We start from the raw sequence: 15,135 nt of genomic DNA, 5'->3' as shown, positions 1-15,135 counted from the left end.
TTAAACTCCAATGGCCATTAAAGACAGTTCTGAGACAGTTCTCCCACCACTATTAAGACTGGGTGGCAGAGAGTAGGGATAATATTCGTTTGCCTGCTGAGCTTTCTGGACAGACTTGGTGACTTCGGCAGCCCCAGGAGCCTTCCTGTCCACTGCTTTCATGACACCATCTGTCTCATGTCACAAAGAGCAAAACGGCTCAGGGGAGGATAGTCAGAGAAGCTCTCAACACGCACGGGCTCGCCAGGAACCATATCAATAATGGCAGCATCCCTAGATTTCAAGAACTTAGGGCCATCTTTCAGCTTTTTCCCAGGATGGCAATCAATCTTCTTTTTCAGCTCAGCAAACTTGCAACCAGTGCGAGCTGTGTGACAATCCTGCATAGGCGCATAGCCAGCACTGATGTGGCCTAGATGGCTTAGGCTAATCACCTGAGCCATGAAGGCAGCTGCTTCCACTGGCAGATTATTTTTGCTGTCACCAGCCACACTGCCATGATGAACATCTTTGACAAACATGCCCTTGACATCGAAGCCCACACTGTTGCCAGGAAGAGCTTCACACAAAGCTTCATGGCTCATTTCAACAGTTTACAGCTTTACTTCAGTTTTGATGTTGACTGAAGCAAAGGTGACCACCACGCCAGGTTTGAGAACACCAGTCACTACTCAGCCCAGAGGGACAGTACCACAACCTGGAAGGGCAGACCCAAGGGCCTGTCAGTTGGACAAGGTGGCAGGACACAATCCAGAGCTTCAAGCAGCATGGTTCCACTGGCACTGCCATCTTCATGGGTGGCTTTCTAGCCCTTGAACCAAGGCATGCTAGCACTTGGCTCCAGGACGTTGTCACCATTCCAACCAGGAACTGGCACAAATGGCACGGTGTCGAGGTTGTAGCCAATTTTCTTAACCTGGGTGCTGAGTTCCTCACCGTTTTCCTTGTGCATCTTCCGGCTGTAGGCTGGCTCGGTAGAACCCATTTAATTGACACCAACAATTAGTTCACACTCAGCGTATAAGGCAGAAGGGTCTGCCCATTCTTGGGGATATCTGCTTTAAATTCACCAACATCAGCAGCAACGATTGGTATCGCACATCAGGCTCGGATGTGCCTATCATCACATTTTGGGTAAAGTCTCTGTGTCCTGGGACATCAATGACAGTCACATAACACTTGCTGGTCTCAAATTTTCATAAGGAGATATATCAGTGGTGGTACAACACTCACATTCAGCTTTCGGTTTATCCAAGAATCAAGGATAGTTGAAGGAGAACTTTCCCATCTCAGCAGCCTCCTTCTCAAATTTTTCAGTGTACTTCTGTTGATCCCACTACATTTGTAGATGAGATGGCCAGTAGTGGTAGACTTGTCCAAATACACAGGTCCAGTGACCACAACGTGGCTATGAGTCTTTTCCTTTCCCATTTTGGCTTAGATGTAGCGGTGGTTTTCACTTGTGCTCTGGCAGCAAACCTGTTGCGAAAGATACTAGACTGTGAATTTTTAAGGAGTCACAGACTCTCATTACATTTCATGATATAAAGTGTCTGTACTTGACATTATTAATAAACAAAGGCGTCAAATCTTGGAGTAAAGTGAACAGCTTTTAACCAATGATAGCTGTATCACATTACTTATAGTCTGAGAAGAAAGGTAAAATTACTAATATATATTACAGAACATTTTTGGACTTTGGTTGAAAATCAGCTTGAAGATTTACAAATGCCCTCCTGTGTCAAATCAGCATGACGTACGCCTGGAATGGTAAGTTGGTTGAGGTGACTGTTTCACCCTGATAGTTTGACTTACTTGAGAGCAGTGCTCCTCGACTAGGTCAGTTTTGCTCCTGCGGGGACTTTTGGCATATCGGAAGACATTTTTAATTGTCACGACTGGGGGAGTTGTGACATCTGTGGGTAGAGGACAGGGATGCTGTTGATTACCCTACAGTGCACAGGACAACCCCATAACAAAGAATGATCTGGCCCGAAATGTCGACATTGCTCAGGCTTAGGAACTGCCTTAGAGGCTTGACAAACAGGGATGGTATGATTATTTTATTGATGGGCCTCACCAAAAACATTTTAGGATCTCACCAATTGTCCCTGTTATCACTTTTCCTTTGTTTCCCAAACAGTCTCAGGGACAAAGTGAGGAGTAGGTCAAAGGCTGTTTCTAAACAGAATTCCAGGGACACTCAGGGGAAGCTAGGTATAAAGCCACCTTTGATGAGGCCCTTGCTGAATCCTGGGCCTGGTTCTGGAACCCTCACATCACAAGCGGGGCAGGCTGGAGTGTGAGGAGACAAACAATGGCAATTATTTGGAGAATAATGTACTACAGACCCAATTATTTGGAGAAACCCATTTTTACCACAGGAAAGATAGATTGTACTTGTAATAAAGATAGTATCCTTAATATAGGGAAGAAAATAGCAAAATTCAGATATTTGAAGTTTTTGCATAAGATTCTCCTTTACGTTTCAACTGAGTCAGATAAAGATCAGGTGTTTACTAGGATCATGATTTATTTTTAATTATGGGCTATTCTACTTTGGGATTAAAAAATAATTATGAACACTTAACATATAGAAAAGTCACATATCATTAAGTGTTCAGTTCAAGTATATTCACAAACTGAACACACTTGTATAACCAGTACCCAGATCAAGAAACAGGACATTAGTCACTGCAGAAGCCCTCCTTGAGCCTTTCCCAATCCTGACCTCCTCCCAGGGTGACCGGTAGCCTTATTTCTAACAGCATCATTTAATTTCGCCTGCTGTTGTACTGGATCACTTCGTAATTTTAATTTTTAAGGCTCAGATAAATATAAGTATTTATTAGTATTGTGTTGGTTCGAATTGTCAAAACTCATTTAAGAACGTCAGAAAACACATCAGAATTAATATTAAAATACAATCCAATAATATCAATATCCAGAATTTATCATACTTGAAAATTAACCTACCGTAGTTATCATTTTTTCCCTACTCGTCTCGGAAATCCCACAAAAACATCGAGGGGTGAGAAGAAGAACCACAAACAACACCATTAATAAAACTTAGAGACATGTGAAATTTCTCAAAATAAAAGGAGGAAGGAAGGCTGGCCAAGGCAGTGAGGAACCAGCGGAGATAGAGTCAAAAAAGGGTGCTGGTGGTCGCAGATCTTAGGAAAGGCCAGCAGAGGGCGCTTCTCTAAGGGGAAGGGTCGCGCTCTGGAAGGCAAAACAATAATCCCTTGTTTGCGGTGGCAAGACTGGGGTGTGCGGACAGCGCCTCCCCCTCACAGGGAGAGACTCGTGTTCTGGGTATGGTTTTGCCTTCCTTGCTTGCAGGACTTCTGCTAGCACCGCCACTCCTGGATTTAAACGTTGCCAGAATGCGCGCGTCCAGGAACCAAGCAGAGGGGGTGGGAGTGGCCCCTCCCACTACCACCACTAATAATTCACTGGAAGAACTTTTTGCTTTCCTTGCCAGTGATCTGACACTCAAGGGAGAGTCCCAGTGCCCAAGGAAGGAACGTTTAAACCAGGAAACACTATCATGGTTCCATTCATTGGAAGCTGAGGCTACCCATTGGCCATTGGGCCCCCTCATGCTGTTGAATCAATAGACAGAAAAGGGGTCACTGTTATAGCTGAATGTTTATGTCCCCCCCCAAATCTATACGTTGAAGCTCTAACCCACAATGTTATGGTATTAGGTGGTGGGCCTTTGGGGTGCTTAGATTTAGATGAGGTCATGAGGGTGGAGCCACCATGATGTAATTAGTGTTTTTATAAGAAGGGGAACAGTCCAGAGCCCTTTCTTCTCTCTTCCCTTCCCTTCCTCTCTCTCCCTCTCCCCTCCCTCTCCCCTCTTCTCCAGCTCCCCGCTCTCTCCCTTCTCCTCCCCCTCCCCCTCTCTCTCCCTGCCAAGTGAGGATACAGCAAGAAGGCGGCCATCTGTGAGCCAGGAAGAGAGTTCTCACTAGAACCTAACCTTGCTGGCACCCTGATCCCAAACTTCCAGCCTCAGAAATAAATGTCTGTTGTTTAAGCCACCCAGTCTATGGTACTTTGTTACAGCAGCCCCAGTTTAGACTGCGTGATCGATGTGATTCCCAAGGGGAAAATTGCTCTGCTATTAAAATTGCTCTGCAAAGTCTGGAACCCAAGGACCTCCTGGGGGCCCATCTTAGGGTGCCCTTGTCCCTAAAACCCAGTTAATGGGGAAGGTACAGCAATCCAATAAAGACAGGACTATCAAGAATTCAGGTCCTACAGGAATAAGATTCTGGGTCTCCCTACCAGGCATACAGCCCTGCCCAGTTGAAGGTGAAGGAAACATGGAATAAGTGATGGAAGAATACTGCTATGATGATCAACTCAGACCTTAGGGCCATTGTAGAGGAGCCTCTAAGGGCTATGTTTTATGTTAATTGGCTCTTTTCTTCCTGTCTTATGTAAAGAGCACTGGTAGTACCTAATGGATTTGGTAGCACTTGCAATATAGCTGTATAATCCAAATGATACCAGATCCAATAACCGATACCAGATCGGTTACTCATCTGTAAAACCGGGATAATAAAAATATAAGTTCATGTTTTGATGTAAAGATTTAATACTTGGAACAGTGCTCAACAGGTGGCACTATTATTATAATTATTATAATTACTGACAGTAGATGTTCTTTTTCATTTCATTGTAACATAAGACAAGGAAGTACCCAAAATAAAAAAAAAATTCCCAATTATGCATTAATTCAAAAAATCATTTCTTGAACTATGAGTACATTTTTAAGAATAAGAAAATGGATTAGAGAGGGGCATAAGGATCCTTCATCTGTGTATTGGTTACCTATTGCTGCAAAACAGATGACCCCCAAATTTAGCAGCTTAAAGCAATGAACATTTATTAATCACACGTTCTGTGGCCAAGGATTCTGGGAGTAGTTTAGATGGGTGGTTCTGTTCATATCTCTCAGGAGGTTTCAGTCGAGTTATGGGCTGGGGCTGCAGTCTTATCTGAAAGCTCAACTGGGAGAAGATCTGCTTTGAAGCTCACTTGCTGGTTGTTGGCAGGTCTCAGTGTTTTAGTGCTATTGGTTGAAGACTTCAGTTCCTTGCTCTGTGGGCCTCACAGAGACTGCTTGAGTGTCCTTCAAACATGGCAGCTGGCTTTCTCCAGGGTAAATGATCTAAAAGAAAGAGAGAATGCACATCCAACCAGGAAATTTCAGTCTCTTTGTAATCTAATCTTGGAAATGTCTATTATCATTTCTCTCATATGCTACGGGCCACTCAGACCAGTCCTGCTCAAATGTGAGAGGAGGCTGTACGGGATGTGAATAGCATGAAGTGAGTGAGCATCACTAGAAGCCAGCCGTCTGGAGACTGGCTACCAATTGCATTTGTAATTTTTTTAACACTAAAAAATATGATGCAAATATAACTGGGTCATACTTATACAAAATGTTCATTATATTATTCTCGATAACTTTTGCATACTTGTAATATTTTGTAATAAAAATATCTTCCCTGGTTGCCCACTTAGAGGGGGATTGGGGAGCTGGGTGAAAACGGTGAAGGGATTAAGAAGTACAAATTGGCAGTTACAAAATAGTCATGGGGATGTAAAGCACAGTGTAGGGTATATAGACAATAATATTGAAATCACTATGTATGGTGTCAGATGGGTACTAGACTTACCGAGGGGATTACTTCTTAAGTCATATGAATGTCTAACCACTATGCTATACACCTGAAACTAATACAGTACTGAATTTCAACTATAATTAAAAAATAAATACATATAAATAAAAAATAAAAATATCTTCACCTTAAAAATGCTCACAGGAAGAGCATACCTCAAATAATGATGACGAAGAATCCTAAAGACATTATCAAGAAACAGGCTTTCTAGCAAAAGTACAAGAAGTAATGATCCTTGTGAATCAGGAAAATTTAAGAAGGGAGTAGACTAAGATGAAAGAACAATAGGATGGATCAAAACAGGAGTTAACTAGTAGCAGTTCCTTTGCATTAAAATCCTTATTGAAAAGAGCCAAGGCAGAGTTGATACTATTAAAAATGAAATCAGGGACATGATGTACAAATGCAAGAATGTCTCCTAGAATGAAAGGGAAAAAGAGATAAAAATGAGGAGAGAGATGGTAAAATACATAGAAGACATAATCAGATGATCAATGTTAAGAAAGTCACAATGGAATAGAAATATTTGTCAAATTCATAAGGTGTTAAAAGGAATGGATATACAGATAAACATAGCTCGATATACTTGAAGCAAAATTGTCTTTATTCACTTGAAAATGGATCATTAGAAGTGTTCTCTGCTAATGAGGAATACCAATAAAACAAAAATGATGATTGTGATATTATTCAACAAAGTTTGGAAAGTTCTCCTTAATGAAATAAAAAATTAAAATATATATTGGAGACGAAGAGGCAAAATATCATTATTTATAAAGTATATGGTTGTCTACTGGGAAAACTCAAAGGAATTAATTAAAAATAGTTTGGAATATTTTTGGACATACACAAATTGGGATGTAAACAGGTAAATATGAATATACACACAAATCAGTAGCTTTTCTATACACCTACCAAAACCAGTTAGAAAACGGGAAGGGAAAATGACTCTTTCTATATTATATTAAAAATATAAAATACCCAGGAAATAAATTTAACAAGAAATGTCTAGTGCTTAGATGAAGAAAATGAAAATATTCTGACACAGGAAAAGAAGACTCAAAGAAATGTAGAGATATCTCATTTTCATGGACAGAAAGAGTACAGAAAAGCTGTCAATTCCTTTATAAATTCATCTATACATTTAAGAAAAATTAAAAAAAAATCCTATAGGATTTTAAAATTCAGCAGAGTAATTCTATAATTCACTTTGGAAAAAACATTGTAATAGCCTAAGTAAGTTTTGGAAAGAAAGATACATTGTAACACCATGATAGTTATAACAATGCTTCACTCTGGGCATACAGGCATGTGAAGAAACAGATGGAATAACAGATCAGAGTAGAAAGTCTAGAAATAGACCTACATTTACTATAAGTTAACACTCTCTGTGTTAAAGGTGACATCTCGACTTTGGGAAAGGATGGATTTACTTGCCAATTGGATTAGACAACTTCCTACTTATTTGAGAAAAAAAATAAAATTAGATTCTTACCTCATACTACATACCCAAATAAATTCCAGATGGAATCATGATTTAACAATAAGCACTAGAAAAATATAGGTTAATTTATTTATATACATATATATATAAACATTTTTAAATTTGAGTTTGAGAAAGTCTTTCGAAGCATGGCAAAAGCAACCAGGGACATTGTTAATTAAACAATGGATTGCACTATACAAAATTTAAAAGTTCTATGGCCAAAAAGTCACTAAGAAGTTAAAAACCAAGTAAAATTCTGTAGGAAAATATTTGCAATATATATATAATGGACAAAGGGTTAAAATTCTTAGGCTATAAATAGTTCTTAAAGTCATAAAGGAAAATAAGAACATCCTAATAAATAAACAAGGAATATGAACAGGAAATTAACAAAAGAAAGCCAAATGGCCAATAAATCTATGAAAAAGTATACAATATCACCAGTGATCAAAGAAATGTAAATTAAAACAAAGAAAAACCTTAAAAGAAAAATCTCTTTAAAACAGCATAGATATCAAATAATGATGATTTGCTATCTCAATGTGGAGAAACAGGCATTATCGCATGCCTGTGCCAATCACCGGTCTGTGTAAACTGACAAAGCATATCTGGGGGACAATTCAGAAGTCTGCAGCAAAAATATTGAAATTACCATATCCTTTGATTCAGCAATTCAATGTCTAGGAATTCAATCATAAAAAAAATGATGATGGAATCCTATACTTATTAACATGGAAAGATGTTGACGTATGAAAAATTTAGAAACCATGTCATAAAATATGTATGGACCATGATCCCACTTTTATATAAAGAAATTATGTAATGTATTTACATGTACATATATATATAGAAAAAAGTCTGGGAATTCATACATCAAAATACGTATAGTAATCTTTTCAAGACAATAGGATTATATTTGATTTTTCCCTTTTTTCTTATCTGTAATATCTAATTATTCTGGAATGAATATGTATTATTTATATAAATGTAGGCTTTTATAAAGGAATGGAAAGTGTCACCAAAAAAACCCCAACAGATTTAACTATATAAACTAGTAACATTTCTTATTTACGATATCAGAAATTCGTAGGTCAAGCTCTAGAAAACTTCAATACCGCAGATCCCCCCCACTCTAAGTACTCTTTCTGGTCACTGCCTACGTCCGAGGATAACGATTATCCTAACTTTTAACTTCATAGATTAGTTTTGCCTGTTTGTAAACCTTACAGAAATAAAATTATATAGCAGGCAGTCTTTTGCATTAGGCTTTTTTTACTCAGTATTGTCTTTATGAGATTCATCTATGTTTCGCTTGTGTAATTGTAGCTCATTTATTTTTATTGCTATATTAGCAATGAATATGGTTCATGATTTTTTCCCCCAGGAGACATTTGGCAATGTCTGGAGACAGTTTAGGTTGTCACAACTGGAGGTGGGGGGTGCCATTGGTATCCAGTGGATAAGGCCGGGGATGGTGGTCAATATCCTATGATACACAACAAAGAATTTTCTGCCCCAAATGTCAATAGTGGCGAGTCTGAGAAACCTGGCTCTACAGTATTCCACTACGTCATGCTATAGCCATTCCTCTGTCGATGGGGTCACAACAGCAAAAACTGAGAATTTGTGAACAGAAAATGTTCACGAATTAGGATTTGTCTAAAATGAGAACATGTTATGCAGTTATGAGAGTTCACATTTACAAAAAGTTTGTAATGCTATTTTAACAATTTTAATTAAATAAAAGCCGGATACAAAACTGTATACACAAAACGTAAAGTGGGGAAGCATAGCTGTCGTGGTGTCATGTGAACAACACAGGATCCGAAATCGTGCAGACGTCGGCCCGCGCACCTGTGTCAAAATGATACCTAAGGAAGCGCCCGGAAGGAAGAGGCTGGGATGGTACAGTGATTGCTGGCAGGGCTGGGGGTGAGACGAGGCCCACATTTTGTAGTTATCGTGTCTATACCTTTCTCGTTTTCCATTACAGTAATGTAGAGTGATAGGAAAATAAAATCAAGAATTGAAAACCAGCTACTTGGAACCACTCAAGGACTCCCCATTGTCTGTGGGCGGTCCGTCTACAGGGCCTCGAGGCTCTCCAGCACCTTCTCGCCCTGGGAAGCCTTCCTCAGCGCTCTGCCTGGGGGGATGCGCAGGCTCTCCCATAAGTCGATGACTTTGTATGTGCTGCTGCCTCAGACTGCAGTGCCTGCCCTCCTTGGTTTACCTGGTCAACCCCAATCATTCTTCAAACCAGAATTTCTGTGTTGTCTCCAGGAAGCTTTGCTTGGCCTCCACTTCCTGTTGAACACTCCTAACAGGTAGAGCTTTCTCATACTGCACTTAACACTATAATTGAATGTTATTTCTCACAGTAGTCTATGAGCCATGTAAGGGGAGGACTTATGTCCTAACATCCCAGGACCTGGCCCAGTGCTTGCGGGAGTAAACCTAGGGGCTGTCTGTGAAAGTCTGAGGATTTGAGGAGACCCTGGTCCCAATCAAGATGGTCCTGAAACAGAACTAGAATGTGACACTAATTTACCTAATGGAAACCAAAGCAATTGTGTTGCAGTCTTTTTGAAGAATGATGATGACTGGTATTTCTGGCTTCTAAAACAAGCCCTGGCCTATAGTATTTCGACACCAGTGGTGGACTGCAATTCAGTTCTGGCTCTAACCACCTGGAGTTGGTGCAGACCCCACCTGGAGTTAGTGCAGGTCCACCCCATGACTGCTCTCATTTCAGACCAACTGGCTACAAATCTGGAGAGTTCTCACAATCCCCCTCATTTTTGATAGTTGTCTACAATGACTCATAGAACTCAGGAAAAGTGCTATACTTATGTTCACAGTTTTATTATAAAGGATACAAATCAGGACCAGACAAATGAAAGCACATGTAGGGTGGGATCTGGGAGGGTCCAACTGCTTAGCTTCCTTGTTCTCTCTCCATACATGGGGATGCATCACCCTCCTAGCACATCGATGTGTTCACCAGCCGGGAAGCACCAGAGTTTTCACTGGGGTTTCTATAAGTAGGCCTGATGGATTCCATCACTGGCCATCTGAGTGAAACCAATCTCCACCCTGGAGGTTGGGTTGGCTCAAAGTCTTGGCTCTCTAATCCCATGGTTGGTCTTTCTGGTGACTTGCTCCTGTCCTGAAGTTAGCAAAGGGCCCTCCAAGAGTCACCTCATTAGCATAAACTCAGGTGTGATCCAGGAAGCTCGTGAATAACAAAGACATTTCTATCACTTGGGAAATTCAAAGAGTTTTAGGAGAGGCCATACCAGGATACTGGTACAAATTCTTTCTTATACAACACATAGTAAATGCTCAACAAATATTTACTAAGCAGATGGACTCACTCAAAATATGAGAAATTGGCAGGGAAGAGGAAGGCCGTTAGACTCTTAGAGTCTGCCACCTGATACGTGTACATAACTATTGTGGAGATGGACACATTAGGCTAGGAGAAACCAATACCGTTAAAACATTCCAATCACATGATGAACTCCGGCGCTCTGGTTTATATTACCAAGCACCACGATGGTAATTTGGCTTCCCATGTGACTCCTTTATAGAAAGAGAATACTAGCCAGGCTGACACGAGCATGCATGTCTGCTTGAGTTGATTTCCTGTTGTAAATTAATAGAGTGGTATACTGGCTTACAAAGGTCCGTCTCTGAGCTCTTTGTGCTTTTCCACCATCTGTGTGGTTTCTGAATCTGCAAGCCGGTGGCTGCCCAAGACCCAGCCCTGGACTCTGACAAGTTCTTTCAGGCTAGTGCCACCGAGAGCCTCTAAGAGCCCATGGGAGCCACCCAGCCGGATCTCTGCCTCTACATTTCAGGGTGTGGACGCCAGGGCATTCACAACATTCCAGCGACAGAAGAGTTTCGGGAACACCTCACATTGGATCTGGGTGACTTAAACATAATCTCAAACAGGTATGTCTGAGATGTGGTTGTAACTGAGAAAGCTTAAGCCTAATTAATTTTATTCCACTTGACTTAAAGAAAGCATGTGAAAAAAGGGGATCTGAGGACATCTACAAACTGGTCTCCAAAAGCATGAATTTTACAGTATATTGGTCTGGTCGTGGCCGGAGGCTGGAGGTACTGACTCTGGTGTACTTAAGCCTTGCAGTGACTGGAGGGATTTATTTATTTATTCATTCATTCATTCATTCATTTATTCATTCATTTATTTATTTATTTATTTGAGGAAATAGAGAATTTGCTCTTTTAAAACCTGAATGAGGAAGATTAGCCCACCTTCAGCTTCAATTCAATCTAGTGCTCAACAGGCAACCTTCTGAATTAGACCTCTGAATCATCTTTACTATAGCATCTCTGTTGCATATTGATAAATGACATTCTGATTTATATATCTGCTTTTTATGAGTTTGGTTAATGTGAGTTGGTCCCCCAAATTGGCTCCTTATTTCAAGCTGAGCCTAGTTGAGCCTACAGAACATGATGACCCCCTCCCAACACATTGTCAGCCTGTGAGTGACTAGAAAGCCAGCTCTTCTGTAAATGAACACATTTACCTCACTGTATCCCTCAAAACACAACACACCTAATTCACCATCTTTCCATGTCAATAAGTATAGGATTCCATCATCATTTTTTTTTTATGATTGAATTCCTAGACATTGAATTGCTGAATCAAAGGATATGGTAATTTCAATATTTTTGCTACAGACTTCTGAATTGTCCCCCAGATACAGTATCCCCAAATGATGTTCTTCTTGGATACCCCAAATGGCCAGGAGATCATTGTCATAACCCTTCAAAGCCATCTGTTTTCTCAGAGATCTTGGCCATTAGAATATTCTTTCTAAAATTGTCACTTCATAACTTCTACCTACAGGTTCTTTCACAAAATATAACAAATGTTTTTGTGTGTCTAGGCTGCATATCCTCAGTTTCTCTAAAAGAACTTGAACATGATGGAGTCCAGTCCCCTCACCACCCTATTGTTTTCCTTCCAGCTTTCCAGTTTCTTTCTTAAAAACATGCTCCCCCCAGAATCCAGTCAGTCCACTACCAGTATTATTTTTGAGACATAAGATATTAGTGCAGCAAAAGTTTGTTATTTCTTTTAGCAGCTGCATCTCACGGTTGGCTCAGATGCTTCAGACGCCTTCACTCAATGCATTTCCCCTTCCTTTCGGATTTGAAGCTGTTGACATGAGATACGTGCCGGGAAAGCTGTGAGTTTACTACGCTGAGCTTATTTTCCCTTTGGTCAGTGCTGTTCACTCTGAGGGAAAGGGTCCTGAGCTCAGGACCAATATGCAGAGCCATTTCAAGAAGTCATACCTAAGCAGTGAATGAGAATGAGTTTTTCTTAGAAAGAAAGAAAGAAAAAAATAATCCACCTTTCTTGAGGAAATGAGCCATCGCAAGAGAGCTGGGAAGGTGTCTCACTCATCTTTGCCCCCGAGGATCTACTAATTTGTCTATTTACTGTAAGCTTAATCTAGAAAAATCTTGCTCTCGCTCACTCTCCTGCACCCTGTCCCTCAGCCCCTAACACCGATAGTCTCTCCACTTCCCACCCCGCCCTCTCTTCCCCCCAGCCCAGGACGCGAATCCACAGGGCTTTAAAGTTTAGGAATGATGTTATCGATACCCACAGGACAGACATTCGCGGGGACAGCTTTGGGAGGCCATGTGCTCGTCCCCCCTTAGAAGTGGGAGAAATCCCCGCGGCTGGGTGTTGTTCCAATGGTCTGTCCAGTGAGTGAGTCCCGTTTCCCCAAAGGCTGCCCCTCATTAGCATGAACGGGGGTGGGGGTGCGGAGAGGGGTGGGGGGAGAGAAAGAGCAAAAAGCCCAGGCTCAGTGTTAGAGCCTGGGAACCTTGTCTACAAAAATGACAGCTAGAGCTTTGTGGCTCCTCTGTTTGATCATTGGATCATCTCCCGAAGCCCCAGTGGCGGAGAGAAAAGGTAAGATTGCTGAGCTCTGGGAGAGGGGCTGGGATCCGGGGGGATGTGGGGGAAACTGGGGAGAGGGCGCAATGAAGAGCGGAACGAGAAAGGGGGTCAGAGTTTGCAAGAGGAGACACCGGGTCCGTGCTCGTGTTTGCAGGGAGCAAAACGTGTCCCCCAAGATTTTGTGTGTCTTGGCAGCCTTTTAGGAAAGAAGCCAGTTCGACTACTGAAATGATCTCGAGCGAACCCGGCAGGCTGGAGAAAACTTTGACCCGCGATCGCAGCGCTGCGTGCGCCCGCCGTGGCTGCGGGCGAAGGGAGCCGAAAATGGACACATCTCCCCTCTCATTGCAGCCCCAACGAATGGCCCTGCGACACCTGAGTCTTTAACACACGCGCACGCGCGCGCGCGCACACACACACACACACACACCATGCATGAAATGAAAATAACACACACACACACACACACACACACACACACACACACACCATGCATGAAAAGAAAATGTTACTGACAGAATGAAGAAATAAGGGATTGTTCTGCAGGGAGGTGTTTTTGTTTTGCTTTTTGGGGGATGTTCTGTTCGATTCACTATCTCTGGGAAAAATAGCTTCCGCACCTCACAGGGCAATTTACTTTGGGTTATTTTTCCACATGGAAATGGAATGACTTCAGTGGCATTTAACCCAAATATCGGACAATCTTTCCCATGACAACAGATGGCGATATCAATGGGGAAGCAGTTGTGAGGTCAACAGTTGACAGTCAGGAATTGGAGAGCCACCAGAACTTTATTCAGCTGTATATGGGACAATGTTGACCATGATGAGTCAGAATCAACCTCTCTGCAAAAACAGGAACTATATAACCAGCTATTATTGCTGGGTGAAAGCTGATTTTAAAGGAGATTGTCAGTTTGGCAAGATAAATCACTTTAAATGAAGTGTTGCAAGAGCTGCCAAGCTCTTCAATGCAAGAGGAGCGAAATGCTGAAAACCAGCCGTTAAAACAACAGAAAGAGAAAAGTCCAGACGGGTTCTCGTGCCTGTTTGGAGGGCACTGGGACCCAGGCGAACGCGGAGCTGGTACTGTGTAACTGGGCATGCATGCAAAGTTGCCCAGCTTCCAAGCTGGCTGAAGTGTGCTCACCAACCTGCCTTCAGAGCTGAGGAAAATCATGAATAATTTTAAAAATTTGTTTTCACGCCTTATCATTTAGGAGTTTTTTTCTCCATCATCAAAGGAGGGATCAAATGTAAGCGACGTGTGCGCTTTTATACTTAACCAGGGGCCTCTGCCTCCCAGGCACGCTTTAAAAAAACTTTCTTAGCTGTGGTTTAACAGTAAGGGGTGTCCAAGAGCCAGATAAAAATCCACCCACAAATGCTCGATTCTGCTGAGACCAAGATGACAATGTAAACATGGATGGGAAAACCAAATAGTTCTGTTGTCAGGGGCGCTTAAACAATTAGGAGAACCTGTAATATGAGACCTCTCCCCCTGGGGCTTGCTCTCGGTACTTTCTCAACAAATTGTATACAGCAAAAAGGCGGATGTTTACACACACACACGAAAGGGCAAAAAGAGTTTGTTATTTAACCAGAGTTGTCAGTTATCTTTAGTCCTAGCACAAACAGGTGGTTGCAATTTTAAAAGCTATAGATTTGAAAAGGTTCCTTAACAAAATGAAATGTTCCCACGTGGTGAGAGGATTTTTCTCAGTTGGCCTCATTCTTAAGAGGGCAAAACCCTTATCTGTCTCTCTTTGGGGCCTATGAAAGGGACCAGAAAGTGAGGCGTCCCACCCCTGAACGCCTTCCCCTCCCCTCGGTTCTCTTTTCTTCGCTTCCAGGTTCCCCGGTCTCCCCATCTCCCCTCTCGCAGGTGCTAGCTAAGTTTACATGGCCCCCCATCTCCCCTCCGCTCCCCTCCCATGGCCGTGTCTTCTTTCTCCCCATCAGCCTCCCGTCCCCTCCGCGGCTTCATCTCC

General features: G+C 41.9%; 1 pseudogene; it reads right to left on the bottom strand.

Moving 5' to 3' along the window:
• Window positions 1-1,431, bottom strand: LOC102887585 (annotated as a pseudogene).
• Between the last annotated feature and the right edge of the window lie 13,704 nt (window positions 1,432-15,135).

Source organism: Pteropus alecto, unplaced genomic scaffold, assembly GCF_000325575.1.
Source record: "Pteropus alecto unplaced genomic scaffold, ASM32557v1 scaffold134, whole genome shotgun sequence".
NCBI lineage: Eukaryota > Metazoa > Chordata > Mammalia > Chiroptera > Pteropodidae > Pteropus > Pteropus alecto.
Note: the sequence above shows the minus strand (reverse complement) of the source record. Positions and strands in the feature narration are given on the sequence as shown.